The sequence below is a fragment of the Denticeps clupeoides genome, chromosome 5, assembly GCF_900700375.1.
Source record: "Denticeps clupeoides chromosome 5, fDenClu1.1, whole genome shotgun sequence".
Lineage (NCBI taxonomy): Eukaryota > Metazoa > Chordata > Actinopteri > Clupeiformes > Denticipitidae > Denticeps > Denticeps clupeoides.
The window spans coordinates 7,260,300-7,274,901 of NC_041711.1; positions in this window are offsets into that span (position 1 = coordinate 7,260,300).

Consider the following 14,602-nt stretch of genomic DNA (forward strand, 5'->3'; position numbering starts at 1 on the left):
AATCGCACGTGACAGATGACACCCTCTTTTTTCTATTCCAGTCCATTCCATCTTAATATATTATGGGGCAGTGGTGGCCCAGCGGTTAAGGAAGCGACCCCGTAATCAGAAGGTTGCCGGTTCGAACCCTGATCCACCAAGGTGCCCCTGAGCAAAGCACCGTAGACACAAACTGCTCCCCGGGTACCTGGCTGCCCACTGCTTACTAAGAGTGAATGGTTAAAAGCAGAGGAACCATTTTATTGTGTGCACCGTGTGCTGTACTGCAGTGTTTCACAATGACGATCAATATTTGATTATGTTTGCAATATTTGCATATTGGTTCACCGTATACTTGCAATATTTGCAAAACTGTGGTCTATAGCAGTTGCTAAAGCATTTCAGTGCATATCATACCGTGTATGACTGTGTATGAAACAAATAAAATTTGAATTTTAATTAATCAACAGTAATAACCTGCATAAACAGTAACCACAGGCAACAGTAATCAACAGTAACAACCTGCAAAAACAGTAACCACGGGCAACAGTAATCAACAGTAACAAACCGCAAAAACAGTAAACACCAGCAATAACAGTAACCATGAGCAACACTAATCAACAGTAATAACCTCCAAAAAAAGTAACCAGTGGCAACAGTAATAACCTGCAAAAACAGTAACCACCTTCAACACTAATCAACAGTAATAGTACAGGTGAGCCCTACAGAGGGTGGTTCAATCAGCTGAATGCATCATTTGTACCAAGCTCCCTAACTTTAAATCTACAGCAAGCGGTGTTGGACCAGGGCCAGGAAGATAGTGAAGGACCTCAGCCACCCCAACGATGGATTTTTCTCTCTGCTGCGATCAGGGAAGCACTTTTGATCCCTGAAGGCCAACACAGAGAGAATGAGGAGGAGCTTCTTCCTGCAGGCTATACGAACACTAATACACTTTAAAACAACTTCTGGACTCACATATGGAACATTTGCAAATCTTCATGCCACTACAAAATTTCTGTATTGAAGCATTGAAGTCCTCTGCACAGCTTCACAGGTCAAATACAGAGGACACATTTTGTTGTGTGCACCATGTACTGTGCTGCAGTGTTTTACAATGACAATCACTTCAGTTTCCTGAGAATAAATGAATCATCTCATAGGTGAAGGACAAAATTTGTATATAAAAGATACAGCTGAACCCCATCAAGAATATTCAAGAAACCTTGGCAGTCAATATTTCATCTTTATTCATTGCCTTTGTCCTTCCAGGGGGTGAAATGAGCTGTGGTGCATGTTGAGGTTATAATGGAGGAACACCAAGAGCACACAAGATTCTTTCCTATTCCTAATAATGAAGTGATTTCATAACAATGTTTTTAAAATCCCTTTCATCAATAAGCCTGTTGGTCAATGGACCATTCCAGAAAAAGAACAGTTCCACACACACATACAGCACAGGCCAAAAGTTTGGACACACCTTCTCATTCAATGTGTTTTCTTTATTTTCATGACCATTTACATTGGTAGATTCTCATTGAAGGCGTCAAATCTAGGGCTGCAACTATCGAATATTTTTGGAATCGAGTATTTTGTCAAATAATCGAGTAATCGGATAAATCATACTTTTGCATTTTTTAAACAACTATCAACAGAGAGAGTGAGAGAGAGAATTTGTCTTAGTGCATGTTTGTGCAATGCATGTGCAAGCCTTTAAAAGAGCAAGTGGTGGTTACAATGCAAAAAGGTCAGCATATTGACATGGTCAGAAGTAAGGCTTGCACTAAGCTTTGAGGCAATGTTCCCAGCAGCAGAGAACAAACACTCTGAAGGCGTTTAGGTGGCTGGAATACTTTGCAAGCTTTGGATATGGTTTTGGCCATGGCAAATGGATCCTCTTTTTTGGAGAGAAGATGTTCACCAAAATATTGAGGGACCTGTCCGGACGAAGCTGTCCATGTGCCGCTGTGATGTACTGTGGGGAAGAAAAAAACATTGATTTGTGCAACAAACGCTATAAACTCGACCAAAAGTAAAATCTTTCTGCTAATGAATGTAGATTTGTCCATATGTTGCATTTATTATTACTACCTTATGTATGTGGAAGGCATGTTTTCAGTGTGTGTGTGTGTGTGTCGCGCTCGGCAGGCGCAGGAGGGAGAGATGAGGGATGTATTTGGAGGGATGTATATAGTAGCTCTCTTGCTACTTATCATGCCTCGTCACAATCAACTCATAACACAGACTACAAATAATTACAAATAATGTACATTCTAAGAAGCGCTAATGTTCATATCAGTTAGCAATCATAAAAATACGATACCTTGTAGCTCAGAGTCTGCTTTGAGAATTGCGGTTTACGTGAAGATGCTTTCGGTTAAGGTGCTGTAGCATTTAGAAAGTACTTTTATGGTAAGTCAGATCCGTTTTACAGTGTATACACTGCACTACGTTGTCCACCTTACGCAGCGTAAAATGGTCCCACACATTTTATTCCTTTTATGCACACCGGTATCTTCATTTTCCACCATTGCCATAGAGCTCGAAATAAATCGTGCCTCCTTAAATCTTTGAAATGCGCTTCAGTTAAAACTAGAAGAAACTAGAATATTAAACATTTCAGTTATTTCACCTTTTTTTTTGTTAAGTACATGTGTCAAGAAAGATCTCTTCTTGCTTCTCTGACATCTTATCCTGGATTGCAGCTCATCATCTGAAACTCAACCCCATCAAAAATGAACCGATATTCATCCCCTCTGATTCATCCCCACAAAAGTATCTTAAAATCTTTGTGGACAATTCCCCAAGCTCTCATTCTGTCACTGCAACCTAGGACAATTCCCTCTCCTACTCGTCTCACATTTCCAATCTATCCCGGCTTGCCTTTAAAGACAAGCCGGTGGTGGCCTAGCGGTTAAGGAGGCGGCCACTGAGCAAAGCACCATCCCCATACACTGCTCCTTAGGCGCCTGTCATGGCTGCCCACTGTTCACTCAGGGTGATGGGTTAAATGCAGAGGACAAATTTCACTGTGTGAACCATGTGCTGTGCTGCTGTGTATCACATGTGACAATCACTTCACTTTATTTTTATTTAATTTCTTTATTTTAAAAGTCAGCACCCTACTACCTCAGATCTCCTTTATCTCCTTGCTTGCGTAACCAAAGAAAGATTTAGCTAAGAGTGAGCAAAAATGGCAGAATGACAAACACAAAATAGCAAGTGAATTCAAATGTAATATGTAATGCTGTAAATGTCAGAACGCAATTTTTGTACAAAAAAAAAATAGTTTCGCAATTAGGCGTGTAGGAAGCCAATAATGTCACGAATGTTTAATCACCTAAAAAAAAAGTGCTTGGGTAATACCAAATATTAGTCAGGGGGCTGAGTAACATTACCAGATGATTACTGGATATACGGGAGGAAGAATGATGGACTGCAGGGATGTGGGAAAAAGTGAACAGAATTTATTCAGGGAGCAACACAAATAAGGCAATAGAAATAATCCACCATGCCATGCTGACAGATGTGCCCTGTTGTGTGAAAGTGTGAGTCTGCAGGGCTCGATCCACAGTTGCCTGCTAGCAAACAATCCCAAGTCCTACGCCTTGAAAGAGGGGTTGGCAACGTCCCAATTCAATGGAAGATGCAGTCCAGGAAAAAGACTAAGCAGCATGTTGTGCATCAATTGGTCAGCATCAATTAAATGATCTTCAAATGCAAGCTAAAATCCTTCCATCAATCTCTTAATGGACATTTGTTTTTCAGTGTCCCTCTCCAGCAGGCGGTGAAAAAACAAATCACACAAAATAAATCTATTTATTATTCTTTTCTTATTAAAACTTTTCTTCATATAATACTGCCATAACCCAGTCTGGCAGGGGTGACTCTGGTTCCGGATTCGGATCGGAGTTTCATGTTGGTCCTGTGCTATTATGTTTCCTGGTTGTTTTCACCTGTGTCTGATTTTATAAAGCCCTGTTCAGTCTGTTTTCCGTCGGGTCCTGACCTGTTGTGCCATGTATTAAACCCCTGTTTCGTAACATCATGCTTATACATCCTTCTTCCTCGCCATGTCCAGCCATTGTTCCAGATCTACTGCCTCACCATGTCAAAGCAGTGTGACATGTTCTGCTGTCAATCTTATTCTGCACATTAAATAGGCATATCAATTATACTGACATTGTACATGAGTAGAGAACAGGGTGTTAAAACTGTCCATCTGAAAAGACAGTAGATAAAATCCAATAGCTAGAAGAGTGTCAAGAGATCTGGTCGTTACTGAAGCCCTGGTCCTGAGACAAGAAACACAACTGTTGAAAGAGGTGGTGATTCACAGTGAAACAATAAAATGACAGTGGTGGCAACGGTGGCCTAGCAGGTAAGGAGACAGACCCCCGTAATAAGAAGGTTGCCGGTTCAAGTCGTCAGGTGCCACTGAGGTGCCACTGAGCAAAGCACCGCCCCCACACACTGCTCCCCGGGTGCCTGTCAAGGCTGCCCACTTCTCACTAAGGGTGATGGGATAAAAGCAGAGGGCACATTTTGTTGTGTAACTGTGTGCTGTGCTGTGTATCACAATGACAATCAAGTGATTGTCACTTCACTTAAAAATCAGTCTCTCAGGCAGCAGAACCAATTTCAATGTGTTTTAACAGTTCCCTGAGTTCCATGAAATGTGACCACCCTGACTTTTTATTTCTGCATTTAATTAAACCATCTCATGTCTCCCACATTCAGTTACATTACAGCCTTTGTGTAGTTGTAGAAATGTGTGTAATGCAGTAAATGTGGAGACTGTCTGGGTGGAATGTGGAATTTAAGGACTTGTTTTGTAGCTGAGATGAGGATGCAGACAAAAAGAAAAGACTGGCAGTAAACAAATTATAACGAGCCTGTTTCGATTCATAGGCATGGTTCTCCAGATGATACGTGTGGCGCTCGCATGTGACGCAAGCAGCCTCATGAGGCTGTTATCAAATACCAGGTTCCATCAAATGAAACCCATTTCCTAAAAATACATATAACTGCGTAAAATGGTGGAATTTTATTCTCCATTTACACTTTTATTTGTGATTTTCAATTTTCCAACAACAAACAAATAACTGTTGGTTGACCAATATCCACCCACCACCCTCAGCCCCACCCGTCAAACAGCAAGGAGAGAGAGAAAAAATAAAAATGGGGGAAGGGAAGCAGTCTCCTCACAGTTCAAAAAAAGTGGAGAAGTACAAACACTCACAAAAGCCCTGTATTAAAACCACTCTAAACTGATGTTACCTGGCAGAAAGAGGCATGGCACAATAGATGTTAAATGGATGAACAGTTTCTTATTTATTAACACCAGTAAATTATTATTGTATGTAAAAAAGGTATAAATGTTACAGAAAACCCAAAATGAAACACAAGAGAAAAATCCTAAACCAAGCTTCAGAGAGATCACCTGATCCAGGAGATAAATAGGTAAATAGAAAAGACTCACAAACTGATAGGAAGATTCCCCTCAATTCCCGATGGAAAAGAAAGTAAAAGTCCCAGTCTTTGACTCCCAGGAAGTTGCCACAGACAAATCAGAATTTGTTGTTTTCGCCCCTTGCTCTCGTCATCATTTGGCCCTTGTCTCCTGCTTGGGGGTGTCGCTGCAGTCCAACAAAGACACAAGTGGATGACCATGGTTGGCCTTTCACACCTCTTTCTCAGGGGAAGGCCGTTTGACAAAGGTATGGAGAACAAAGAGGTGATGAACCTTCTACGCAAGACAAAAGTGCAGAATGTGATGGACCTGAGGACTTCCCATCTTACACAGTGTTATAGTATTTTACTTTGTATGAGCATTAGGAAATTACATGCCTATGCTGGACTCAAACTGGATGATTCCAAGCGACGAGTACCAGTCTGCGGTGGAAATTCCATCCTTCTTCAAGGATCACAGTCTCACCCTGGAGCCTGAATTGGAACAGAGCAATGAGGAAGGGGGGTCCCAGATAATTCATATCACCCCAATTGACACAACCCTCCAAGCATTGTCTCGGCAACCTGCCTTTCCTGTTGCCCGATCCTGGACTGCGGCCGACACAGCTCTTGGCCTCGCCACAGTGATCGGTTACACCCTAACTCTCTGCCTTGCCTCCATCCTGTTTAACAGAGTAAATTTGGTGCAAAGGTCCATAAACAGGTACATGGCTGCATTTCGCCGGACCTTCAAGAAAAACCACTGTAAGAGAGTACCCCAGGTGGAGGCAGTGCTGAACTTGACCAAGGGGAACACCCGGGTTGAAGACCCAAAGGCTTGATGATCCACCTGCCATCTGACTTACAGAATCCATCTGTCATCCCACCTTCATGATCCAATGTGTCTGATAAGGTTTCTAGTTGAACACTTTTCAGCCACAAGGGGGGATTTGTAGCGTCTGCGTAGGATCACAGATGGTTGATCTTCAAAGAACCTTTTAACCTTTGACATTTACATACAAATTACAACCTGGACCCTCAGCCTGATTGTCCCGTCCTCCCCCACTGTCACAAACACGATGCTAAACAGACTGGGTCTGCAAACTGCTCATCGGGGCTCCAAGCTTCAAAGCATTCCAAAGACCTCCTGCCTGGCCCCACCTTTGCAATACACAATCACGCACACACTTAAACATATTGTCTGTATCTTGTGCTAGGAATATGTGATTATAAGTGGATCCCGTATATGCACGCGTTGTGTGTACGTTCCTGTGACGTCCCGTGGCAGACTATGGGTGTTTTCTGTTGTGTTTGTGTGTGTGTCTCTCTTTCTGTCTCTGTAATGTTGCAGGGTGGCTCCTCATCAGCCATGATTGGACTCCTCCCACTTCCTGCAGTGATTGGTGGGCTGTAATCAGGAAGAGGATTCAAAATGGTGGCTGCTTTGGTGAAGAAGAGGAGAGTTGGTGAAAAGAGGAGGAGAGTGTTTGTGGAAGATAGACTGTTGTTGGTGAAGATAGACTGTTGTTGGTAGAGAAGAATGTTGTTGGTGAAGTGAAGGATTAGGACGAGAAGATAGGACTTAGACTGCCCAGACCTGTTTTGTGTTTCTGTTATTGTTTAAATGTCTTTGTTTGTAATAAAAGATTAGCCTTAAGTGTTGTTGCGTCGTTTTGGAGTTTATACTCATATGTCCCATTTGTTATGTCCCTGACCCTAGACCGGGGACGTAACAAATTTTGGGGGGGCTCGTCCGGGATTTCCTATCGCGTAGGTAGGATATTGTGTGGACCTTGGCAACTGTTCTCATCTGGGTAAGTTTGAGTTTTTTTCTGTTTATGTGGGTTTTCTGGTGAACTCTGGATAGGTAGAGCTGTCCAGCTGGGTTCTGCCTTGAGCGGGTCCTTCCAACGGACGCTGTTTGTTATGTTTGTTTGTTGTTCTGGTTTATTGTTTTTGGGGAAAAATCCAGGGGGAGGTACGCGTCGAGCATTTCTGTCTCAGTCAGAGACTGGAAATGTTGCGAGCTTGTGTTTAAAGGTGCCTAAAACTGGTAACTTCCCTGAAGACTAGCTAGATCTTAGGTAGCTGGCTGGTTAGGTAGATTAGGAGCTGGAGTTCCTAGAATCCCACAGGAGCAGACTGACTCTGGTATACATCCCAGTGAGCCGTGGTTTGGTCTGTGTAGTTTCTCTTTGTTTTGGTGGGTTCACCAAGTAATTCAATTTATATTTTGTTGTGAGATTAGAAGTACAGGTCACTATGGCAACAGGTTTTGAGGGTTTTGTTGAGTTCCCTTCTGATGAGATGTTAGCAGAGTTAACCAAGGAGCAGCTATTGGGTGTAGCTGACTTTTATGGCATACCCATTGCCAGCGCCGATAGAAAGTTTGAAAGACTTATTAGTAACAGCGTTAAAAGTCGGGTTAGTGGAAAAGGGGGTACCATGGGTTAAATCTGGTAGTCCACTTTCTGCTGAGGGCTTGGAGTCCGGCGAGAGTTTCTCTAGTGAAATTCGGTTAAAGGAAATGTCACTGCAAGAGAAGCAGATGCAGCTTGAAGCAGCAAAACTGCGGGCTGACCGAGAAGCTCGTGGGCTGCGTGAAAAGGAGCTAGCGCATCAGCTACAACTCAAGCAATTGGAACTGGAAGAACATGATCGCGAACGCCAGTTGCACCTTAAGCAAATGGAGTTGGAAGAACGTGATCGCGAACGCCAGTTTGAGCGTGAACGTCAAGAACGAGACCTAGAATTAAAGCGTCTCGAACTGGAATTAGCTTCCAAGTCTGTCCTGTCTGTCGAGTCGCAAACCCCTGTTTTTGATGTCAGCCGACATATTAGACTGGTGCCTCCATTTTCTGAGGACGAGGTGGAAAAATATTTTAGTCACTTTGAACGAGTAGCAACAACTTTACAGTCGCCTAAAGTTGTTTGGACGCTGCTACTGCAATGTGTTCTTGTGGGCAAGGCTCAGGAAGTTTACTCTTCACTTTCTTTGCAGCAGAGCTCTGACTATGATGTGGTAAAGACTTCAATTCTGAACGCGTACGAACTTGTCCCGGAAGCGTACCGTCAAAGATTCCGGAAGTCTAGGAAGGGTGAGCAAATTACGTATGTGGAGTTTGCCAGAGAGAAAGAAGCTTTGTTTAACCGGTGGTGTGTTTCCAGTAAGGTCAGTACGTGGGAACAGCTTCGTGAATTAATCCTTTTGGAGGAATTTAAAAACTGCGTCCCGGAAGCTGTTGCCACTCATCTGAACGACCAGAAAGTGTCGACGCTGGCGCAGGCAGCCGTCTGCGCAGATGAATTTGTGCTTACTCATAAAGTTGTGTTTTATTCAGTCTCAAGAAAACCAGATCTGGATGTGAGTTTCCGACGGGATCGGAACGTATTTCGATCTTCGCCCGTTTCCTTTAGTGATGGTCCACTTCCTCGTACCAAAGCATGTTTTTATTGTCACGAGACCGGCCACCTCATCGCTAAATGCCCAAAACTCTTAAAGAAGCACGGTTCACCTCCTAAATCCTCACCAAAAGGGGTTGGGTTTGTTCAGTCTGCTGTGAGTGTCCCCACTATTGTTGATCCTGTCTATGAACCTTTTGTGCTTGCTGGTACAGTTTCCGCAGCTGCTGGAAACAGTAGTGCAGTGCCAGTGCGCATTTTACGAGACACCGGTGCTGCGCAGTCTTTTGTTTTAGCGAATGTCTGGCCCTTTTCTGATGACACGTTCTGTGGCTCTTATGTACTGGTGCGGGGTATTGAATTGGGCATCGTTAAAGTGCCACTGCACGTTCTAAACCTGCACTGTGCTTTATTTTCAGGTTCGTGCAAAGTCGCAGTGCGCCCCGAACTGCCTATGCAGGGAATCGATTTTATTCTTGGGAACGATTTGGCTGGAGGGAAAGTTCTTCCCCTTCCGGAGGTCATTGATAACCCTGCGGTTCCACCCTCTTCAGTGGTGCCGGGTTATGAGTCAGTTTTCCCTGCTTGTGCAGTCACCCGAGCGCAGGCACGCCGGCAGAGTACGGATGAGCTGTGTGATACGTTTATGGCTGTTTCTGACCCTCTGGTCTCCCGTGCAGCGCCTTCAGATGGCGGAGTGGTAGAGGGAGCGCCGCGGACGCGCGCTGTTAATGTCCATGATGATGAAACAATGTCGCTGCCTGTAAGTAAAACGCTTATATCCCAGGAGCAGCGAAAAGACTCTACTTTAACGCAGTGTCGTTCGGCTGTTGTTGACAAAGCCAACATAACTGCAAATTCGGTAGCCTTTTTCTGGGATAAAGGGATCTTGATGAGGAAGTGGAATCCTCCAACTGCTGATGACGTAGGTTGGAATTCAGTATATCAAGTGGTGGTTCCTCTTAAATTTCGGTCTCAGGTGCTGTGTTTAGGGCATGACAACGTGATGTCTGGACACTTAGGAGTAACAAAAACATATAACAGGATTTTGCGCCATTTCTTTTGGCCTGGGTTGAAATCCGATGTTGCTCAATATTGTCGATCGTGTCACGTTTGTCAATTGTCACGTTTGTCAAACCGAACCAGTCAATTCCACCCGCGCCACTCTGTCCTGTGCCTGTCCTCACCAAACCATTTTCGAAGATAATTTTAGATTGTGTTGGTCCACTTCCTCGTACCAAAACAGGTTTTAAATACTTGCTGACGATAATGTGTAGTGCCACACGTTTCCCGGAAGCAGTTCCGTTACGCTCACTAAAGGCTAAGAATATAGTGAGAGCCTTAGTGACGTTCTTTTCTACTTTTGGACTTCCAAAATTGGTCCAAACGGACCAAGGTTCGAAATTCCTGTCTCGCCTTTTTAAGCAAGTTTTGGAGGAATTGCAAATAAGGCATCTGGTATCAAGTGCTTACCATCCTCAGTCACAAGGAGCATTGGAACGTTTTCACCAAACTCTGAAGTCCATGCTCCGTACTTATTGCTTAGCTTCGGCTAAAGAGTGGGATGAGGGTCTCCCACTATTGTTGTTTGCCATTCGTGAAACTGTTCAGGAGTCTTTGGGATTCAGTCCTGCTGACCTTGTATTCGGTCACACCGTGCGTGGTCCACTCAAGCTTCTTAAAGAAGCCTGGGTAGCTGAACCATTGACAGAGACTAATGTGCTGGATCATGTCAGTTCCTTTCGGGAACGGCTTCATAATGCTTGTGCTACTGCTCGAGCTTCCTTACAACATGCACAAGGGTCTATGAAAGCCCGATATGATCAGAAAGCAGTCTCTCGATCTTTTCAGCCGGGTGACAGAGTTCTGGTTTTATTACCACTAATGGGGTCTGCTCTCCAAGCAAAATTCTCAGGTCCTTATGTGGTTGAGTCCCAGTTAAGTGACACTGATTACGTTGTTTGCACTCCTGACCGTAAACGTAAAATGCGTGTATGTCATGTGAACATGCTCAAGAAATACATTATGAGAGACAGTGATTCAACACAGGACTATGTAGATCCACCAGGTAAAGGAGCTGCTGTGTTATCCGTGGCTTCTATGCCCCTGCTGGATGCATATTCTCCCGAGGAGGATGGGTTACATCTAGGAAATGTTCCTGTGTCTTCGCCCAGATTACACAACAGTGTGATCTTACAAAACTTAGATGCACATCTGTCACATTTGCCTCTTAACGAACGGGAGCAGGTTATGATTTTAATTCGGACATATAAGATATTGTTTGGTGATGTTCCGTCATGTACTACAGTATTAAAGCATGACATTGATGTTGGTGAACATGCCCCAATCAGACAGCACCCGTACAGACTAAATCCCACTAAGCGTACGGTAATGCAGTCTGAGGTTGATTATTTGTTGGAACATGGGTTCTCCGTGCCAAGCTGTAGTCCATGGAGTAGTCCCTGTCTGTTAGTACCTAAGCCTGATGGTACAGTTTGTTTCTGTACTGATTACAGAAAAGTAAATGCAGTAACTAGACCCGATTCATTTCCATTGCCCCAAATGGAAGATTGTGTTGATAGGGTTGGTTCGGCTCGTATTGTCAGTAAATTAGACTTGCTTCGTGGTTACTGGCAAGTTCCGTTGACTCCCCGAGCTTCTGAAATTTCTGCTTTCGTCACACCGGATAATTTCTTAGAATATACGGTTATGCCTTTTGGGTTACGTAATACACCAGCGACTTTTCAGCGTCTAATGGCTAAAGTGCTTTGTGGAATTAAAAACTGCGACGCTTATTTAGATGACATTATTGTCTATTCGTCCACTTGGACCGAGCATATCCACACTCTGACAGCTGTGTTCAAGCGGCTGCAGGATGCATCGTTGACTTTGAACTTGGCGAAGTGTGAGTTCGGCAAAGCCACTGTGACTTACCTAGGTAAAGAGGTGGGTCAAGGCCAGGTAAAACCTGTGATGGCTAAGATTCAGGCCATTCTTGCCTTCCCAGTTCCCACATCGAAAAGGGAACTGCGCCGATTTTTGGGAATGGCTGGATACTACCGGGCTTTTTGTAAAAACTTTTCGGAGGTAGTGTGTCCGTTGACTGAACTGCTGCGAGGCACAGTACAGTTTAGTTGGAACGATGAATGCCAGAATGCTTTTATGTCTGTGAAAACCCTTCTTTGCAGTACCCCTGTTCTTGCTGCTCCTGACTTCCAGCGCCCTTTCAAACTGGAGGTGGATGCCAGTGCGGTTGGAGCTGGGGCTGTGCTGTTACAGGAAGATGTGGATGGAGTTGATCATCCCATCTGCTTCTTCTCAAAGAAGTTCTTAAAACATCAGGTGAACTACAGCACCATCGAAAAGGAGGCGCTAGCACTGATTTTAGCATTGCAACATTTCGAAGTATACATTGGGTCTGCCGCACAACCTGTTTTAGTTTTTACTGACCACAATCCCCTGGTGTTTTTATCTCGAATGAAAAACACAAATCAGCGTATTATGCGCTGGTCCTTGGTTTTGCACGGGTTCAATTTAGAAATTAAGTACAAACGTGGGACGGACAACGTTTTGGCTGACGCCTTGTCACGGGCCTTTTAGTTTTTTTTTGGGTGAATCAACATCGTACGTTGATTTTTGGTGGTGGGGGTGTGACGTCCCGTGGCAGACTATGGGTGTTTTCTGTTGTGTTTGTGTGTGTGTGTCTCTCTTTCTGTCTCTGTAATGTTGCAGGGTGGCTCCTCATCAGCCATGATTGGACTCCTCCCACTTCCTGCAGTGATTGGTGGGCTGTAATCAGGAAGAGGATTCAAAATGGTGGCTGCTTTGGTGAAGAAGAGGAGAGTTGGTGAAAAGAGGAGGAGAGTGTTTGTGGAAGATAGACTGTTGTTGGTAGAGAAGAATGTTGTTGGTGAAGTGAAGGATTAGGACGAGAAGATAGGACTTAGACTGCCCAGACCTGTTTTGTGTTTCTGTTATTGTTTAAATGTCTTTGTTTGTAATAAAAGATTAGCCTTAAGTGTTGTTGCGTCGTTTTGGAGTTTATACTCATATGTCCCATTTGTTATGTCCCTGACCCTAGACCGGGGACGTAACAGTTCCCTTGTATGAATTATACTAGTTACAACTTTCTATTGTGCATTAGGTAAACTTTAATTACCTGTGTATAAGTGTATCTCTACTTTCCTACCTCCTAAAGGTCCCTTTCTTGGTGTCAGAAGGAACTTCTCCTTACTACTGAAACAGTGATGCATACCATGTGATCACAAAATACATCATACAATTTCTATAAGGTAGAAATTGTAACTGCAATGAACTACAGTTTCTCTCTGGACCAGCCATAAAAATTCCGGTCAGTCGTAAACCCAGACAAAGGGAACTTCTCCCGCCAAAATGTCACACTTGTGATTGGCCATTCAGGCCACATGATGGGCGTGCCAGAAAGCATCAAAAAGAGTGTCACACAGGCACGCATTGCTCAGAACTTCTCTTCTTCCTCCCGAGACACTTTTTCAACACTTTGTTACTCTTTGGCAAAAATTTACCTTCAAGGAGAACTTCCAGCGCCAGACCTAAGGATCGAGGATTGTGACCCTACCGCATCAGAACTCCCTTGCATGAAACAAGGACCAATGCAAGTAACTATTTAGATGCACGTTTAAACCCCTTTTTAAGGTGAACTTAAGAATTCTCTGACGATTCTCATTAGGCTGTGGTTAATTGATGTGTAATACTGCCATTCTCTTTTCATCACTTTCCTTTACCCTGTATGTATATGTTTGTCTAATTGTTGTATGTTAGCTATAGCCGTGTTTATTAAATTCTTTAAATTCACAATCGTTTGTTTCTGTGTGCTGCTCACAGCTGAGTCACTGAACGTTGACCTTTTAAGCTACATGCTAAATTACTGCTAGCACGCAGAGTGGGAAAGCTACCTTTCCTGGCAATAGGGGGGATAATCGTTCCCAGAATTGATAAATAATTATATTATCTGCTCCGTGGACGGACAGATCAAGTAATTGTAACATTAATTCTGCTACAGTTTATCCTAAAAACCTAATCTAAATGTTTATTATTAATTATAACCAGTTATAATTAATTATAGATATTTCCTCTTGAGCTAATTCGTTACATTGTGTAAGTGTATAGTTTGGTATAAAATTCCTTGAATTGTTCATTTGTGGTTGTTGGCTGGTTTGATACAGTGCCATGCATCGTGTGAATCTCAGATATCGTGTGGCTAGCCTGAATTTGCTTAAGCTGATGAGATAATAACCTGCCGACTTTATTGCCATTCATAGTATGTGCATCTAGCCTTCAATAGCAGCTGTTCAGTTAAATTCTGCTTGAGGAAGCAGCCTATTCTTAGAGGAACCAGCACATTTTTTTCTATTTCGTAATTTAACTATAAAATTGGGTCACTGTCCGTTTCCAACTAACCCACTCGCAGGCAACTTCACTGCACCTCGCGTCCGTCTTCCATCCTTCTCCTCCCCTTCTCTGCCGGTCTCCCTAACCAATCACCCACCGCTGACACACAGTAGGCAGTTAGTACACATATTACTGAAAAGAATTACTTATTCCTAAATAATTATTCCTCCATACAATAAATAAACTTAATAATACCTTATCCAGGCATTTATCCGTTTCTGTAGAATAAATAAAATAAATATCAGCAGAATAAAATATCAGAAGGGCTACAGACATGTCACGCGTGAAATTGATATCAAGAAAGAAATCAATGTGTTCCGAAATGTGATGTAAAATTATT